The sequence below is a fragment of the Peromyscus eremicus genome, chromosome 2, assembly GCF_949786415.1.
Source record: "Peromyscus eremicus chromosome 2, PerEre_H2_v1, whole genome shotgun sequence".
Classification (NCBI taxonomy): Eukaryota; Metazoa; Chordata; class Mammalia; order Rodentia; family Cricetidae; genus Peromyscus; species Peromyscus eremicus.
The window spans coordinates 46,890,099-46,908,915 of record NC_081417.1 but is presented as its reverse complement, the minus strand read 5'-3'; the positions used below and the strand labels follow the sequence as shown (position 1 = coordinate 46,908,915).

Below are 18,817 nucleotides of genomic sequence, written 5' to 3'. Positions count from 1 at the left end.
ATATATTAGGCAGATTGTTGTGATGAAACACCATGACCCAAAGCAACTTGGGGAGTAAAGTACTTATTTTCCTCACTCTTCCATATCACTGTTCATCATAGAAAGCCGTCAGACCTGGAATCCAAATAGGGCAGAAATGTGGAGGACTGCTGCTTACTGGATTGCTCTCCATGGCTTGCTCATCCAGCTTTCTCGTAGAACTCAGGGCCACAAACCCTGGGGTAGAACCTCCCACAATGGACTGGGCCTTCTCATATCAAACACTAATTAATAAAATGCCCTACAGGCTTGCCTACAGCCTGATCTTAGAGGGGTGTCTTCTCAGTTGAGGTTCCCCCTTTCAGGTGACTGTAGCTTGTGTCAAGTTGACATAAACAATCCAGCGCAACAGTATTAAAGCTTCAAGAAGATTTGGGAGTTATAGCAGAAGCAGAACACACACACGAAAGTGGTGGACATGGTCACCAGGGACTGCCGGCACTGCATTTCATAGAGAAGGTGGTATTTGGTTCTTGAAGAATGTGGGAAGGCTTACCGTTCCTCTGAATTTTCTTTCGATGATTATTAGAATGTATGATATTTGGGGTTGGAGAGATGGTTCAGCAGTTAGGAGTTCTAGGTGCTCTTTCAGAGGACCCAGTTTCAATTCCCAGCATCCTCATACCATCTATAACTTTAGTTCTAGGGTATCCAATGCCTTCTTCCGGCCTCCGTGGATGTCAGGCATACAAGTGGTACACAGACAGACATGCAGGCAGAATACTCAAACATGTAAAAAAAAAATTAAGTGTGATATTGTTCAGTCTTTTTCTTAAACCAGTAGAGTTTGAGATGTATGTCTTAGAATAGTTTAGACAAATCTGGCATCTAGAATGAAAACAGAAGAAACAAAAACAATATACATTGAGTAAAAGAGAGAAAGGAGGGAAGAGGATGGTGTATGCAAATTCAGGGTTAGCCTAGTCAAATTTCATATCTTAAGAAATTAAGGCAGACAGTTATCATACAGAATTGCCAAACATTTTTCTAGTGAAGTTAGTAAATAAAGTATTTTATGCTTTTGGTTTACATATGTAAGTTAATGTATTAGTTCTAAATTATTTCATGTGTACATTTATCTCTTAACACCACTGTCATATCTGTCTGTCTCTTATGTAAAATCAATAACCCATACTTCACAGAGAGAAACTGAGGCTTGGCACTATGTGGTAGGGTCAGAGTCCTTGAAGAGAGGCCAGGAGGCCGTTGGTGAGAGTTCAGCCTCAACTGTAGTGACATACTTCTGCATACTTAGATGGCAGTACTTTGAGATGACCAGAAAGGACAGTGGCAGGTGTGGAGTGGAGCCTGCCTGAACCTATAAGACCAGATGTGTGTGCTAGGGATGGTGGAGCCAGAGTGGTGTAGCTGTCCAAGCTCTTTGGAGCCCAGAAGATACTGAGTGAGTCCAAGATCTTGGACACTGAGCTACAGGATTGGAGTTACACTACTGGAGTTTGGTTTTGCTTTGATCTAATTGTTACTGTTCCCTGCTTTTGTTTTTTCTCTCTCTTGGAAGTGAGTATGTAAGTTATTTTTTATTTTACAGGAGCCCGTAGTTGAGACACTTTGTAGTTAGAAAGAGATGGATACTGTGAAAAGACTGAAATTTTAAAGTGGGACTTGTAAAGTTATACTATGTTCTATATTGTGATATTAACATGAGATCTCGGAGAGAAACAAGAAAGGAAACAGTCATTTAACAGTGATAAGTGTTTGTATCAAGTTGACAAGGGATCAATTGTAGTGGTTAATTTTTATCAACTTGACCCAAACTAAAGTCATTTGGGAAGAGTGAACCTTTATTGACACAATACCTTCCTTGGCTTGCTCTGTGGGGGGAACTTTCTTGATTAACGTGGGAAGGGCTAGTGCATTCAGCTGGTACCACCTGGAGTAGATGGTTCAGGGTGGTATAAAAAAGCAGATTGAGTGAGCCACAGAGAGCAAGAAAACCAGTAAGCAGCATTCCTTCATGGTCTGCTTCATTTCTTACCTCCAGAATCCTTTGCTGAGTTCCTACCCTGACTTCCCTCAGTGATGGGCTGTAAACTTTAAGATGAAACAAGCCTTTTCCTTTCCAAGTTGCTTTTGGTCATGGTATTTGTCACAGTAATGGAAAAAAAATACATGTAGCAAATATCATGACTTTTTTAAAAGGGAAAGGAAAGCAAGACCTCCGACCTATCCCAGACTTAGGTTTAATCTTTCTCGAGACCGGAGGCCCATTCTCGAGAGTATCCACAGAGAGATACTGAGGCTGGAGCACATACCATCAACTCCACTGTTTAAATTGTGTTCTAACAGGGCAAGAAGGAACATCTCTCTCATAGAATACTGTGAAGCAGCCGGAACACAATGCTAGGCACTTTATGGGTACTCTTTGACCTAATTTGTAAAACAACTTTAAGAAATGTGGTAATCTTTCTTGAAAGGCAGGAAAATCCTCTGGGCATGGTGGTATAAGCCCTTAATTCCAGGCAGAGGCAGGAGGAACTCTGTGAGTTCTAGACCAGCTTGGTCTACATAGCAAATTCCAAGATAGCTGGGACTAAATAGAGAGATCCTGTCTCAAACAAAACAAAACAAAACAAAACAAAACAAAACAGACAGTGAGATCAAGGAGGTGCAGTGGACTGAATACAATCTTTTCCCCCGGTGTATTTTGACCTAGTTGTTAAAACCTCTTCCTAATTCCAAGTCTGTTGCCTTTTTCTGACTGCCATTGAGAAGGAGACATGTCATATTTGTTGCATCTTGTTGAAAGAGGCACAGAAGTACTTGGAGATGTTTGAAGACAGCTCCATGTCCTTAGCCTGGTGTCTGTAGCGGGAAGGGGGGGGGCACCTCCTGTGTCAGTGAACTTGGAGTTTTCATTCTTCTTCCATGCCATCACTCTACTACAAACTGAAAGATGAGGTAGAACTGTGGTTTGTTTTGTTTTGGTTTGGTTTGTGTTATTGAGACAGGGTTTTCTGTGTAACAGTCCTGGCTGTCCTGGAACTTGCTCTGTAGATCAGGCTGGCCTCAAGCTCACAGAGATCCACCTGCCTCTGCCTTCCAAATTCTGGGATTAAAGGTGTGCACTACCACTGCCCAGTGGAACTTTGGCTTCTTAAACATCAAAATGACTTTGTAGTCAGATGTGGTGACCCACGCCTTTAATCCCAGCACTCAGAAGGCAGAGGCAGGTGGATATTTGTGAATTTGAGGTCAGCCTGGCCTACACTGCAAATTCCAAGCCACTCAGGGTTACATAGTGAGACCTTCTCTCAAGAAAATGACTTTGCAATAAATCCATTTTGCCTTGAAACAGGGGTACAGATGATGGCAAAGCATTGTGTTTGGGAAATATGCAAAGATGCCTTCTCTTATTGTGGAGTTGAAAGTAGCATTGAGTAAAAAAGAATCTGGAATGTATTAGTATAAATGAAAGCATGGTTTTTCCAATTTCTTCATTGTTACTGATCATTACGGACTTTCCAGTGATGTTTTTTAACCAATATATATGTATATATATGTACATATGTACATATATATGTATATATGTAATATGGTATGTTTTATATATATATATACATATATACACTTTAGAGCTATGTGTATGAGAAACACACACATACAAACACACACATACATGCATGCATACTGACAGCTGATTATATGTTTAGCTGGTTGTAGTAAGCATACTATAAAATGCAAGTATTTTAAGTGTCTGAAAATCACTGCTGTCTTAGAAAGAAGTTTGGAGTACAGAGTGGGAGTGCTGAATGAATACTGCTAAGTGCAACAGTGTGTGTGTGTTCCTCCTACACACAATTCTAAAGTACAGCCTTCTTAGCAGCATCCCACAGATTTCATCCAGGAAGTGTTGAAGGAAAGTCAAAATTTCCTCAGGGCTAATAGCTCCTCTGAACATGTGTGCACTCTTCCTGTGTCATCACAGACACGTGGCTCACAAGCCTATGCTTGTCTTTGCACCCATTAGAAAGCATTCTTCCTTTGTCTACACACTGCTCACAGATTGCTTGAACAAGGCTCAGCATATGTTGCAGCCCTGTGGTGTCCCTGCACAGCCACAAACAGTTGCTGGGATTGCAGCAGAGACAGCAATGGGACAGAGGTGACAGGCAGCATCTCCTTGGGGAGCAGGCCTTGTTCTGGAGACTGTTGCTGGGAAGATCTGCCATAAAAGGGAGAAGAATCAACCCAAGAAGGCACTGGCTTTTATGTACCCCGGTGTGCAAGAACCTGGTTCCTCTTTCGTGACCTCTTCCATCTCACTTTCTCATGGTTCAGTCTGGACTAGAAGAGACATGGGAAAGATGAGAGGAAAATGGGGATACTGCATCTCATTCCCGACATGGGAAAGATACTTCATCTCATTACTGACATGAGAAAGAAAAGAGGGAAATGGAGGATACTGTATCTCATTCTCAACATGGGAAAGATGAGAGGAAAATGGGGGTACTGCATCTCATTACTGATTTTAGAAATGCTCAGCCACTCAGAAACAGGCAAGAATTGTTTTAAGACAGACAGATGACAAGAAGACAGACAAAAAACTTCAGGTAGATGGGGAGAAGCAGATGAAGAAAAGAATCCTGGGAAGTAGGCCAGCTAGCTCAGTGCTTCAGGATAACCTCTAGGAACTGAGTAGCTTAGTGCCAGGATGTAAGCAAGTAGAACTCAGGGCCAAGGGTTTCTTGTTCAGCACCCTGGCTGTGATGTCAAGAAGGTCTGAATGTGTGCCAAGGACTGTCATGTTACACTTTCTGGAGAGTGGTTAGTTTTATTTTCATTTCCAGGAAACTCTCTGTTTCCTGCTGTATCACTTGTAACCTGGTGGAGAGGCTCTGGAAGCCCAGAGTAGGAGAAATGCCATGCCATGCAACAGTGACATCTGTCGTCTTCCTTAAAGCACTCCATGTCCGAATGTTGCTCACTTTGTCAGCTATGAGTCAGTTGGATGAGCATCTAAAGAAGAAAATTAGTGTTGGTATAGCCTTTCTCTTCTCTTCAGTAGCCAAGATTCTAATCCTTGGCTTTTTGAGTTCAGGAAAGAATGTGTTTTTAAGGACACACATTCTAACAGCCCTTCTCTGACCCAGAGAATGCTTTAGTGTCATACGCACAAGGAAATATTTTGTAACTCTTAACCATTTCTAAGTCTTTCAGAAATAAAAAAAAATGTGATATTCTTGCAAATGCAAAACATTGTTATATATAATGACAATTATATAAGACTGTTCACACAGATAAGAGTTGACTATCAAAGGAAATTCTTCCTTAGTTTCCATATTCTTATGTATTGAAGGATTATTTTTCTGATTTTCATTTGGTTCTTATAAGTTCACATGAGTGTGTGTGTGTGTGTGTGTGTGTGTGTGTGTGTGTGTGTGTGTTTGTGTAAGCCCTACACAGACATATGCAGGGTATTGATGACAGGTCCTGTCCTGCAGTAGACCTTGATACCCCCATAGATGGCATACTGAACAGGAAGCCTGCTGGGAGGTATGTATATGTAGCACTTTATTTTGATGGAAACTATATTTATTCTCCACAACAGAATACTTTTCTCTAGAGACCCGAGCATCAAACCAGGCAGCAGAGTGGCAGCAATCTTAATTGGAACTGCTTTCCCATGGACGATTCCTTCAGGGGAAAATGTGTCACTTGGTATGGAAAAAGTCTCCGTCAGATTTACTTATGAGCCTTATTCTGCTTGTAGCATGTAAAACAATTCTAGAAGGAAATTTGCTGAAGTGCATCTGTTGGGAACAGCATTAAGATTATTCAATAGTATTTTGGTATTTTAATTTCAAGATCTTGTATTCATCTAGCAATGCCTGCAGAAGCCTGGAGGGTAGAAGGCCCTTGAGCCATTTTAGCTGTGTCTCAGGATCTGCAAAATATAGCCTGAAATCCACCTTCTTTTTTTTCTTGTTGCATCCTAAATTGTTTTATTAATTAATTTTTTCACTTATTTTATATACCAACCACAGTTTCCCCTCCCTCCTCTCCTTTTGCCCCCCTCCCATCAACACGCCCCTCATCCACTTCTCTGTCTCTGTTCAGAAAGGGGCATGCCTCCCATAGTAGCCAACAAAGCATGGCACACCAAGTTGAGGCAGGACCAAGCTCCTCCCCCTGCATCAAGGCTGGGTGAGGCAACCCAGCATGGGGAATAGGTTCCCAAAAGCCATTTAAAGTGCTAGGGACAAGTCCTGATCCCACTGCTGGGAGCCCCACAAACAGACCAAGCTACACAACTGTCACACACATGCAGAGGACCTAAGTCGGTCCCACGCAGGCTCCCTACCTCTTGATCCAGAGTCCCTGAGCTCTGACAAGCTCAGATCAGCTGTCTCTATGGGTTTCCCCATCATGATCTTGACACCCCCCCCCCTGCTCATACAATTCCTCCTCCCTTGTTTCAACAGGACTCCAGGAGCTCAGCCCAGTGCTTGGCTATGGATCTTTGCATCTTCTTTCACCAGTTACTGGACAAAAGCTCTCTGATGACAATTAGGGTAGTCAACACCTGATTATAGGAGATGGCCAATTCAGGCACTCTCTCCATTATTGCTAGGAGTCTTAACTGGAATCATCCTTGTGAATTTCTGGGAGTTTCTCTGGCACCAGGTTTCTCCCTAACCCCAAAATGGCCTCCCCTATTAAGACGTCTCTTTCACTGCCCTCCCCTTTCATCCCACCCCTAACCAACCCAACACCATCTCTCATGTTCCAATCCTCTATCACTCTCCCCCACCCCAAGTTTACCCAGGAGATCTCTTCTATTTCCCATTCCCAGGGAAATCCATGTGTCCCTCTTTGGGCCTGCTTTGTTACTTAGCCTCTCTAGGGCTGTGGGTTGTAGCCTGTTATTCTTTACATTACCCCTAATATCTACTTATGAGTGAGTATATACCATGTTAATCTTTCTGGGTCTAAGTTACCTCACTCAGGATGATTTTTTTTCTAGTTCCATCCATTTGCCAACAAATTTCATGATGTCATTGTCTTTACAGCTGAGTAATACTCCATTGTGTAGATGTATCACATTTTCTTTATCCATTCTTCAGTTGAGGGACATCTAGATTGTTTCCAGGTTCTGGCTATTACAAATAATGCTGCTATGAACATGGTTGAGCATGTGTCCTTGTGATATGATTGAGCACACTTTGGGTATATGCCCAAGATTGGTATAGCTGGGTCTTGAGATAGATTGATTCCCAATTTTCTGAGAAATCTCCTATTGATTTCCAAAGTAGCTGTACAAGTATGCACTTGTACCAGCAATGGAGGAGTGTTCCCCTTACTCCATATCCTCTCCAGCACAGGCTCTCGTCAATGTTTTTGATCTTAGCCATTCTGACAGGTATAAGATGGAATCTCAAAGTTGCTTTGATTTGCATGAAATCCACCTTCTAAGGGAGAGAATTTTTAATTTGCAGAGAATGGTCGTTTGCTCCTCATTTTAATTTTTGCCAGGCTATGAAACTGTTCATGACTGCATTTCTCCACAGAAAGGATTTTTCTACACAGGAGCTTGAGGAGAAAGTTTAAGTTCTATCAGTCAATTCTTTTTTTCTTTTTTGACTCTTAAAAATCATTGTTATTTGCCTCTGGGGAGAGTTTCCCTTTTATTATTGAAAGAAATGGGAGAGTAAACTTCCTGAGTTTGAGTGAAGGAGGATCACTGTCCTTGAATTTGGTTGAAGATAGGATGTAGATGGAGGGGAGGGCTCTCTGTGTAGATCCGGGCTTGGTTTAGAAGGACTTCAGAGATTTATTAGATGCTTGCCCTGTTTTGAGGACACAAGGCAGAAGGGTGTGCTGGGCTCCAAATCTTCAGCAGTTTGACATCAGAAATCCCTTAAGCAATGGTCATATTTAAGCACAAATATTGAGAAATGGTTAAACTTAGTCATTTAATGAAAACAAAAGGGGACTGAATATGTCCATGGCATCTGTATTCTTTTCCACCTCAGTTTTCAGGAACCATTATGGTCCAAGGCACTTGAGCTCTGGCACAGAACACACACATTATTGGTGGTATCAGAGGCTCCTACTATCTGAAACCATATCTGATGACCAGCATGGGTGCAGCCCACAGTGTTCCTAACCCACCATCATTACATGATCTGGGTCTGTTGCCTTTCTTCTCTTCTCTTGGCTCTGTTTGCAGCTCTCTGTAGCTCCAGAACCTACTGGCAGCACAGGGAACCACACGTATTCCTCTTGCTCTTCATGATAGTTTTATTGTCAGTAGTAGGACAAGAAGCAACCATTGTTTTTTCTTGCTGACATCATCCAGCATAGAAATATTCTGGCATCCAGCCACTCATAAAGGTAGATCAATGCACTTGCTTACTCAGGGTGGGTTTGCCCTTCTGGACACTTATTCCTCTTGAATGTTTCAGCAGAAAGTCCCATTGTCACATGTGTTTTAAGGGGCACATCTGCACTACAGTGGGTAGATGGTGCCTCTGTTTGAAGTATTTCTAGACAGAAGCCACTGTACCTGTTTCTTCTTGATCATTGACATTTCTGAGTGGTGCCCAGGATCATAGCTGAAATTATCTGAGTGGAAAGTTAGCCATTTATTTTACGGCAAGTCTTGGACGTGCATTTATTTTCATAAGAGGTCTCAGCTTGCTAAAGTACATGAACTTTCCTTTGTTCAGGTTAAAAAAAGAATGTGCCTGTTACTGTAATAGCTCTCTTGATATGTTTGTTGAGGAGAAAAATATTAACAGGATGATTTCCCAGGAGCTGTGGGGTCTTTTTATTATTTTAATTTCCAGTGTTAAGACAGTAAAAGATGAGCAGAAGCTCCATAATGTCTTTTTCTTGGAGTTTTACTAAGAGCTACTCTCTACTTTACGGCAGTACAGTGCCCAGGATTTGCTCGGGTATGTGTGTTACCAGGAAAACATTCATATGCCAGTCAACTTTAAAAATTGTTATCTGGATTTTCAATTCTCAGTCCCATCTATCAGAGTTTAATATGAGAAAATGCTTTCTATCTTGAAATGAAATTATTGTGTAATGTAACTGACCTACATAAATGACCCTAAACCCCAATGAAATTACTTGACCTTAAGTAATGGATGAATGTAAGGAAAGAATTTTATTTTTAAAATCAAGTCAATACATATATAGTGAAGTGTACAGTGGGAAAATACTTGTCTACATGTACAGGTGGCTTGACCATGCCCGGGACAGTTGACTGATACATGAATGTTTTACTGGCAGCACATATACCTGAGCATATCCTTGGTACTGTACTGTTGTAAATATTGAGTAGCTCTTAGTAAAACTCCAAGACGAAGACATTAAGAGGCTTCCATTCATCTTTTACTCTCCTAACACTGGAAAAGTGAATGTATTATCACACAGAAAAACAATAAAAATATGGTTACATGTTAGAGTTAATATTTGGATTTTCATTATTTTCTTTATAAATAAAAATCTTATTTGCATGTGCATTGCTGCAGGACATCTTAGCATACAGCTGTCGGGAATTCTTGATGACTGCTCTTTACATTGCCTGGCATCTGGCATCCTTTATGGATGACTGGAGATGTTCATGTGAGTTTCCCAGTTGTCCCCTAGAGAGGGACAGCCTCCTTTAAGAAATACTGCTCATATTTCAGATTTTATACTGAGATCAAGCCAGAAAAATCAGAAAGTAATGCTTGGGTTCTAAGCAGATTTTTGTGTTTTGCTTTTTGCTTCTGATGATTTTTAAGGTATCACCAAGAGAAACATTCAATGACCTTAATATCTGCAGGAAATGTTCCTTTAGATCCTTGGGTCCAGAGGCAATAGAATTGTTTTTAGTGTTCTCACCAATTGATGTTACATTGTATTTCTGTTTTAGTGTGAGTGCATGTGTATGTAGTGTATGTGTGTAGGGATACTCCCACCCATGCCTGAGCATGTGGAGGGCAATGTCTTCCCTATCATTATCCATTAAACTTTGTTGTTTAAACAGTGTCTCTCAGTGAACTTGGAGATCACCAATTGGCTAGACTTTCTCACCAGCAAGTTTTGCCTTCCTTTGAGAGGTAGGAGAGGGTCTGCCTGTTTCTGGCCCACATGTGGGGGTTATAGGCACATGGCCACACCCATCCTAAACACAGGTGCTCAGGATCCAAACTCAGGTCCTCAGGCTGCTGCAGATGGTACGTTACCCACAGGGCCACCTCTTCAGTTCTCTTGTTTAGTTTTGAGGCCCACTTATAATAGTATGAGCACAGCAATTGCGTGTGTAATGTATTGTTTATTGTATTATTTATGACATTTATTTACTTATATTCTTTTCTGGCCTTATATTGCTTTCAATTTCCTGTTTTCTCTGACTGATTTATGTTTCTGATATTGAAATGGTTACATCATCTGCATATGACTGTGCCTGTCTGTAACACTCAGGAGAGTGAGTCAGGCAGGAGAATCACAACTTCAAGGTCAGCTGGAGCTACACAGTGCGTTTGAGTCTAACCTGAGCTACATAGTGACTTCCTGCCTTAAAACATAAGTACACAAATAAAAACAAACAAAACACATGTGGCTATAATTTACTTCACTGTCTTTCCTGGAGTTAGACGAGCATGCTTATCTGTAAATGCTGGCCATATAAATAATGATGCTTTACCGTAATTCTGGTTTTTTTTTAATTTGGATTATTTTTAAGAGAACTCAGAGATGTGTGATTATATGACCAGAAGGAAGAACTGTCTCCTCAGAGTTTTTACCAAGGAAGGCTACTGTTAGATAACAAGTTTTAAAAATTTTCCCTAAAAATGGAGTCCTTGAGCCCTCTGCTGGCTGCATTTAGTATTTGTACAGGGTAGTCAGTATATGGGACTTTGAAATCCTAATTCTTAAAAAAAGGTAACAGTATAGCAAAAAATATATGATTTTTCTGATGAATAGTACAGTGCCTAAGTGGCTAGCTGTTTTCCCCAATGCTGGAGATTGAACCCAGGACTTTGCACATCCTAGCTAAATGCTCTTCCACGAAGCTGTATCCACACCCCTCCAGTAGAGCTTGTGGGAAGATTCTTTTTGCAAGTAGATATGCCATTGGAGCAGAATAACATTAAGAACATTCAAATTAAGGCGTTAGTTTGACTGTGCTCCATGAATTTGTGAATATTTTGTTTTCTTTGTTATGATGTAGGAGCTATCTCTAAATATTTTGCTCTCAAGATGAAATTCATTAATTCAGCAAATACTTAATGATCACCTACTGTGTGTTAAGGACTCCCTGGGTATTAGGAGTACACTGAAGGGAAAATTATGTTGAGTACCTTTTTAATGCCTCATCCAGCCTTAATAGAAGAGACAGTGCCTAGTCTCACTGCAACCATGGCTGACTGAGATCCATGGGAGACTGCCTATATCTGAAGAAAAACAGAGGAGAGAGAGTGGATGTGGGGGGGAGGGTCAGGGGAAGTGGGGTGGAGAAGAACTGGAGGAGAGGAGGGAGGGGAAACTTTGGGATGTAAAAACAAACAAACAAAAACACAAGTTTTAAATTGAAAACTCCAAAAAGAAACTGCTCATAAATTAAAATAATAGAGTATATCAAGCTGTGATTGGCAACCACAGATTGCTGTGTTGGTGCGTTTGTAGAGAAATGGGATAGTAGCACTTTGAACTGTGTGTTATATTGACTACCATGAAATACCATGGGAGTCCCATACCCCCAGAACTGTACAAATTCAGATGAAAGATTGAGTGATTGAGTTGTAGTCAATTTCAGAGCACAGCTTAAAATGTCAGGTACTAACCTTCAATGAGGGGAGAAAAGGTAGCCAGCCATCTGTTCTGTGGTGATTGGATAGGACCAGTTCTTGAGGGCCAAACCACAGTCATTCATCCCTAGACTACCTTCTACATGGCAGAATTTTGGCACAACATAAAGAACCAGCCACTGACCTGAGAGAGGACCAGCCTTGAGCCCTCTTGTGGCACTGTCTGAGGATCCTTGCTTGACTCCAGTGACGAGAGTCAGCTCTTGTTGACTGCTGCTGATCCACCATCCACATCTCAGGAGGGTCCACATCCTTGCCAGGAATGCCAATCTGTTCTGAAATACGTCTGCATTGCTCCTATTATCGACAAGTCTCTCACACCTTCTGTCTTTTCAAACTGCCCTAACCACCTTCCCTCCAACATACATGACGGGAGAAAACTCACCTCCTGCAGGGATTTAGGCGTTGGGGGGGGGGCTGCATCTACCTGTCATCATGTCCTCAAACATCTCAGTGTCTGTTTCTATTCTGTGTCTTTCCCTCTTTCACCATGAGAGGTGGATCTCCCAGCCTAGGCTCTCAGCCCTGACCCTCAGTCCTCCTTCCTATGATCTTCAAATCTGTCTTTATGGTCCTTGGTTTCTTCTTCTCTACTGCATTATTCCCACAGCACACAAACACATTTTGTTACTCAGGCTTTAAAAAGAGAACAAAAAGCATGCTCATTTGTAAAAAGTGTTACACAAACCCATTTCCCTCAGGTTTACTAATCTATTATACATCTTTGCACATGTCTAAAGGCTTCCATCCTCAGCATTCTAGAAAAAGTGGAGGTATTTTTTTTTTATCTTGTTTTGTTTTTCAGTGACATGGTTTTTCTGTGTAGTACACCAGACTAGCCTCGAACTCAGAGATATGCCTGCCTCTGTCTCCCGAGTGCTGGTAATAAAGGCATGTGCTAACACACCCTGCCACCCTGCTTCTTCTTTTTTTTTTCTTTTGGTTTTCCAAGACATAGTTTCTCTGTGACAGCCTTGGCTGTCTTGCAATTCACTCTGTAGACCAGGCTGGCATCGAACTCACAGAGATATGCCTGCTTCTGCCTTCCAATATTGGCAAATCCAAGTTAAATGCTGTAATTTATGGCCATTCAGCATCAGACACTACAGCCAGCCTGTCTCTTCAGGGAAGCCTTTCCTCTCAGAGCTCTCAGAATAGACATCTTCTCAGCCACCCCCAGCCCCCACCTCATTCTTTTGTAGGTGTCTTTAGTTTCTCCTCCTCTCTCTGAATGCTGGAATCCCTCGTGCATCAGAACTCACCCGCATAAGCTAACTAGCTACCTTGCTGATGTCATACAGACCTTGATTACTTTCTACAATATTGCACTGTGGACTTCCAGCCCCAAGATGTACTCTAGAGCAGGAATCAGCAAACGTATTCTGTAAGAGGGCAGATAGTGAATGATTTAGACTTCACAGGCCATGTTATTGCTGCTCAAGTCTCCTGTTGTAATTGGTAAACTACCAGAGATCAGTCTGTCTACATTCCAGTAAAACTCAGTTTACACTGAAATTTTAATTTTATATAATTTTCACATGTCACAGCAGATTACCCACCATTGGGAGTGTTTTGATTATTTTAAAATGTTAGGATTATCCTTAGAAACTAGTACCTCCAAAAGTGAAATACATGGGTCTAAATTCAACAAATTATGTACAAGATCTACATGATGAAACAACAACAAACTGTAATGAAAGAAGTCAAGAAAGTCCACGTTCAGAAAAAGGGAGACTCGGAATTTTCAGGAAAGCAGTTCTTCACAACTTGATTATGGATTCAATGTAGTGCAAACCAATTTTCAGAAGGTTATTTTATGAGAGCTCAACAAACTGGTTATGATATTTAGATGAAGGCCTGAAATTGCCAAAGCAGCAATGAAGAAGAACAAGTTTGGACAACTGACAATTCCTGGCTTCAATGTGGGGTTGCCAAAAGAGCCCCTCAGGAGATCAGTGGGGCCAGATGGAGATCCCAGAAACATACCACATCAACAATAAGGGGAGAAATCAAATGCAATAGAGGAAAGAGACTCTCTTCCACTAATGATGCTGCTTCGACTGGAAACCCACCTGCAAAACCCAAATTGGGTCTGCGCACAGATCTTCTACCCCTCACAAATATAAAACACAAGCCTAGAAAACTCCCAGGACCTATTTATAACATAGAAGAAAATTGTCCGTAGGTGATTTTATGTGTGACAAAGACATTTTGAGATGTTGTTTAGGTATTCATATGTGTGTATGAGCATGTGTTCATGCATATGTATGTACCTGTGTGCATGTATAGAAGGCAGAAGAGGATGTTGGGTGTGTCCTCATCTATACTCTCCACCTATTTCCCTGAATTTAGGGCATGTGTTTTATCAGTAGGCTAGACACCAGCAAGCCACAGTGATCCTGCTGTCTGCCCCCTCGGAGCTGAGATGCCAAGGTGGTTACATTGATGCTGAAATCTGAACTCTGGTACTCATGGTTATGCAGGAAGCACTCTTAACCACTCACCCATCTCTTCAGCCCAGACAAAATTTTTTAAAGACACAAAAAATGTGGTCTTTGATAACCTGTATTTTCCTGGAATTAAAAACTTGTGTACTGCAAAACCCAGTATCAAGAGAATAAAAAGCCAAACCACTGTTTGGAGAAATTATTTGCAAAAGTATAAAAGAATATCATTCAAAATATATGAAGAACTCAAAAATTCAATAATAAAGTGAGTGCTCTGGTTTTTAAAAAGTGGGCACAGGTGTACAAGATGGGTCACCACTGAAGAGAGGTGGCATTAAGTGTAAGGGAGATGTTCACATATTTCATTAGGCAAATGCAAATGAAAGCAGGGACTAGCCACTGTCCATCTGTTAACACTGCACCAGCATCCAGAACCTGACAACACTAAAGACCAGAGAGGACAGAGAGCGAGAGAAACTCATTCGTGGCTGGTGAGATGCCGAAATGTTTCCATCACTGAATGAGACAAGTTGGCAGTTTCCTAAAGAACTAAAGTGTGTGTGTGTGTGTGTGTGTGTGTGTGTGTGTGTGTGTGTACCTTGGTGTTTACCCTTAAAATGGAAAGTTTATGTTTAGACAAAAACCTGAACACAAACATCTAGAAGTTTTATTCACAATTGACAAAACATGGGAGCAATGAAAATGCATTTCTACAGTAAATGGATGGAATATGAATGATTCAGTGATGAAAGAAATGAACTATCAAACTATGAGAAGACTTGCAGGGGATGCAGGTGCATATGGCCAAGTGAAGGGAGCCAGTCTAAAAAGGCTACACACTGTGAGATTCCAATTCCATGACATTCTAAAAGCAGCAGAACTCTGAAGAGAGTAAGAAGAACAGTGGCTTCCAGGAGTTAGGATGGGAAGCTGGCCGTGAATTAGCCTAGTACAGAGGAGGCTTAGGAAAGCGAAACTGTTCTGTATGGCCTTACAATGTCAAATACATGGTGGCATCATGGCATTATATATTTGTCAAAACCCATAGAATATAAAACACCCAGAATGAACACTAAGGAAAGTCATGGGTTTGGGGAAAAAAATATGTCATGGTTGGGCTATCAGTTAAAGCAAGTGTATCATCCCCATAGACAACAAGTAGACAAAACCATATGCATCTACGTGGCAAATTACAATCTGCAGACCACATCTTCCTAACCTTATGCCTTTGTATGGTTTGTGGGGTAAACATTATTTAACATTTTTTTGTTTTTAATTTTTAATCAATAGACTATTTTTAAAGCAGGTTTTTCCTGTAGCAAAATTCAAGAAAACTGGAGTTCTCCTATACCTCCTGTCCCCACACATGTGTAGCATTTCCATATCAACATCTCATACAGAATGGCACACTTGCTCTAACTGATAAGTCTCCATTGACATATCATTTCTCCCAAAGGCCCTGGCTTTCCTAGTGTTCATGCTGTGGGAGAGGTTCATATGAAAATGTTACATACATGTAGGGCAGGAGTTATAGGAGAACTCTAGTTTTCTTGAATTTTTCTGCATACCTCAAAACTGAACTCTTGTCTCCAATCCAGCATGTCTTACTCTTGTAAGTAGAGGCCAAGTGGACTGAAACCTAAGCTCTAAGCACCGTGGTGACAAGGATGCACCTTTGTATCGCTATGGCATCTCCACAGAGTCTAGAAAGATGCCTGGAGTGCTGGAGTTCGAAAAGACTTGCTGATGAAAGGGTGGATTACCTTGCCTTCAGTTTCCTCATCCCCACGTGGTGTTTATATCCACTTGAAAGGCAACAAGTGGGAGGGATACAGGAAGGACAGATGGTATAAATGAAATGGCCACATGATATCCGGAAGATAGTAGGCAATATGTAAACACTGGAGGTAAAATTAAATTTACTTTTCATGAAATTAATAATAGAAACATTTTTTTTTACTCTAAAAACTGTGCCAATTATTTTTCTAAGCATATTATCTTGGCATTCTGTTTTATTCCCTCCTCAAATTCTATGGAAATAAGTAGCAGTCAGTCATGTATTTCTTTGTGAGATGATGCTAGATAGAAAAATGCCAATGACTTTTCTTGGCAGACTCTAAAGCTGTATTTTTATCTCTATCCTTTACAAAGCTCATGCAAGGAATTCCCCAAATGAGCAAAGAATTGTGTATTGATGATTCCTTTTCACATCGGGGCTTATTTCTCTGACATCTTTAATGAAATGAGACATCTTCAATCCTCAGCTCCTTCGGCATAATTCCGTGTGCATGCTGTCTTTATATTATTTGCACCATGACTTAATAATCTGCATTCAAGTCCATCTTCTCTCTCTATTCAGTACCCAGCAACAATATTGTTAAATCATGCCTACACTTGAAAATTGGTGTCAAGGAGGCTGAAGAGATAATTCAGCAGTCAAGGACACTGGCTACTTGCCAGAGGACCCATGTTTGGTTTTCAGCACTCACACAGTGGCTTACAACCATCCGTAACTCCAGTTCTAGAGAATCTCGTGCTCTCTTCTGGCCTCGGCAGCACTGCATACACATGGTGAACAGACACACGTGCAGGCAAAATGCCCATGCACGTAAAATAAAAGTAAAACAATCCTTTTCCAAAACAACGATCCTATTCATTGTTTCATCTCAACACGTCAGCAGCTGAAAATCAGTGTTTGCTCTTTGGGTCTGCCCCCATGTTGTGGAGCTGGCTCTGTTAGGGAGAGTCTGTCCCCGTGTTATGGAGCTGGCTCTGTTAGGGAGAGTCTGTCCCCGTGTTATGGGCTAGCTCTGTTGTGGAGAATCTGTCCCCGTGTTATGGGCTGGCTCTGTTATGGAGAATCTGTCCCTGGGTTATGGGCTGGCTCTGTTAGGGAGAGTCTGTCCCTGGGTTATGGGCTGGCTCTGTTATGGAGAATCTGTCCCCATGTTATAGAGCTGGCTGTGCTATGGAGAGTCTGTCCCTGGGTTATGGAGCTGGCTCTGCTATGGAGAGTCTGCCCCCATGTTATAGAGTTGGCTCTGTTATGGAGAGTCTGCCCCCATGTTATGGAGTTGGTTCTGTTGTGGAGAATCTGTCCCTGTGTTATGGGCTGACTCTGTTTTAGAGACTGTGTCCCCATGTTATGGAGCTGACTCTGTTTTGGAGAGTCTTAGCTCCATGATAAAGTTGTGAGGGATGGAATCTACCATCTTCATCACACTTGAAAGAACATTGGTTATAAGTAGGTCTTAATAATTAATTTAGCTTTTCTTTTAACCTATAATGACCTTCATGTTTCATTATACTTTAATTTGCTACAACTGCTTCTTTCCCTTACAGTTAGAAACTATCAAAAATGTATTCTGCTTTTTCAAATAATTAGCCACATTTGTAAAGGTGATGTAAGTATGTATAATTTATCTTTACATTCTGTTAAATAATGCATCTTATTAATTTAAACATAATGAAGAAAATCGTGTTGGAAACGACTGGCTGGCAATACTGTTAATCTCAAGGCCTTGAAATGCCAGAATCATTCTAATGATTAAGGGGCCATAAGAAAATGGAGTTTTCTCTATGTTGTGAAAAGACCAAGTCTTTTCATATCCCTCTGCGGGGTTTTTCAATTAAATCAGGCAGAATCCTCCTGCAGAATCCTGTGCCCACTGGATCCCCACACCATCACAGTCCCACTGGATTCCCCACACCATCACAGTCCCACTCGATCTCCACACATCACAGTCCCACTGGGTTCTTTTCACTTTACTCAAGCACTGTGCTCCAGTATTTACCCTGTTTACCCTTCCGTTTGTCCCAACATGCTGTGGTGCATGTACATTTTCTGTTAATACTAAAAACACATGAGGTGGATAGTATTGTCAGCACACATAGGGCACTGAGGGATGCTTGGAAAGTAAATTCCTAGGCTTTCTTATCCTTATTTGAATTGTATTTTCTTCTTAAACATAGAATATGTCTGATAGAGGTAACAAGGAACAGAAAAATCATTTTGCTTTAAACAAGGGCGCCACCTTGTGGATAAACAATTTTTAGTGAAATGATACTAAAGCATAAAGTAAACCTTGTTTTATTTCCCATCTATATGACTTCTTTTACACAGAAGTGCTTCATGCAAAAGACTTCATATGTCTTGAATATCTGACTAATAAACTTATTTATGCTCCTTTTGTTCAGTTTACCTGATAGCTTATAAGTTCAAATTGTCATAAGTTACCATTTTTCTAGACCGTATGAAATAATGAATTTCAAATGTGTAAAGAGAAAATGTCCTCATTATTCTGATAAATGATATTAGACCACGTCTAACTTTAATTGCATTAGTCCTTGTGCTTAAAAGGTGATTGTTTTCATGGACACGCTTGCAAACCTTAGTCGTCTGCGTTTAAAGTTATCACACCACTAGCCTGCTCTATCCACAAAAACCAAAGTCAACCAACAGCCTCCTAAACAAGCAATGAGGGTGGACCTTGAGGAACTAAA

The 18,817-nt window shown here is 41.0% G+C and overlaps 1 protein-coding gene across 1 annotated transcript in view; it reads left to right on the top strand.

The window, feature by feature from the left end:
- Klhl32 (kelch like family member 32) overlaps nucleotides 1–18,817 on the top strand; it is a 182,929-nt gene that overhangs the window by 58,576 nt on the left and 105,536 nt on the right. The window lies entirely within an intron of this gene.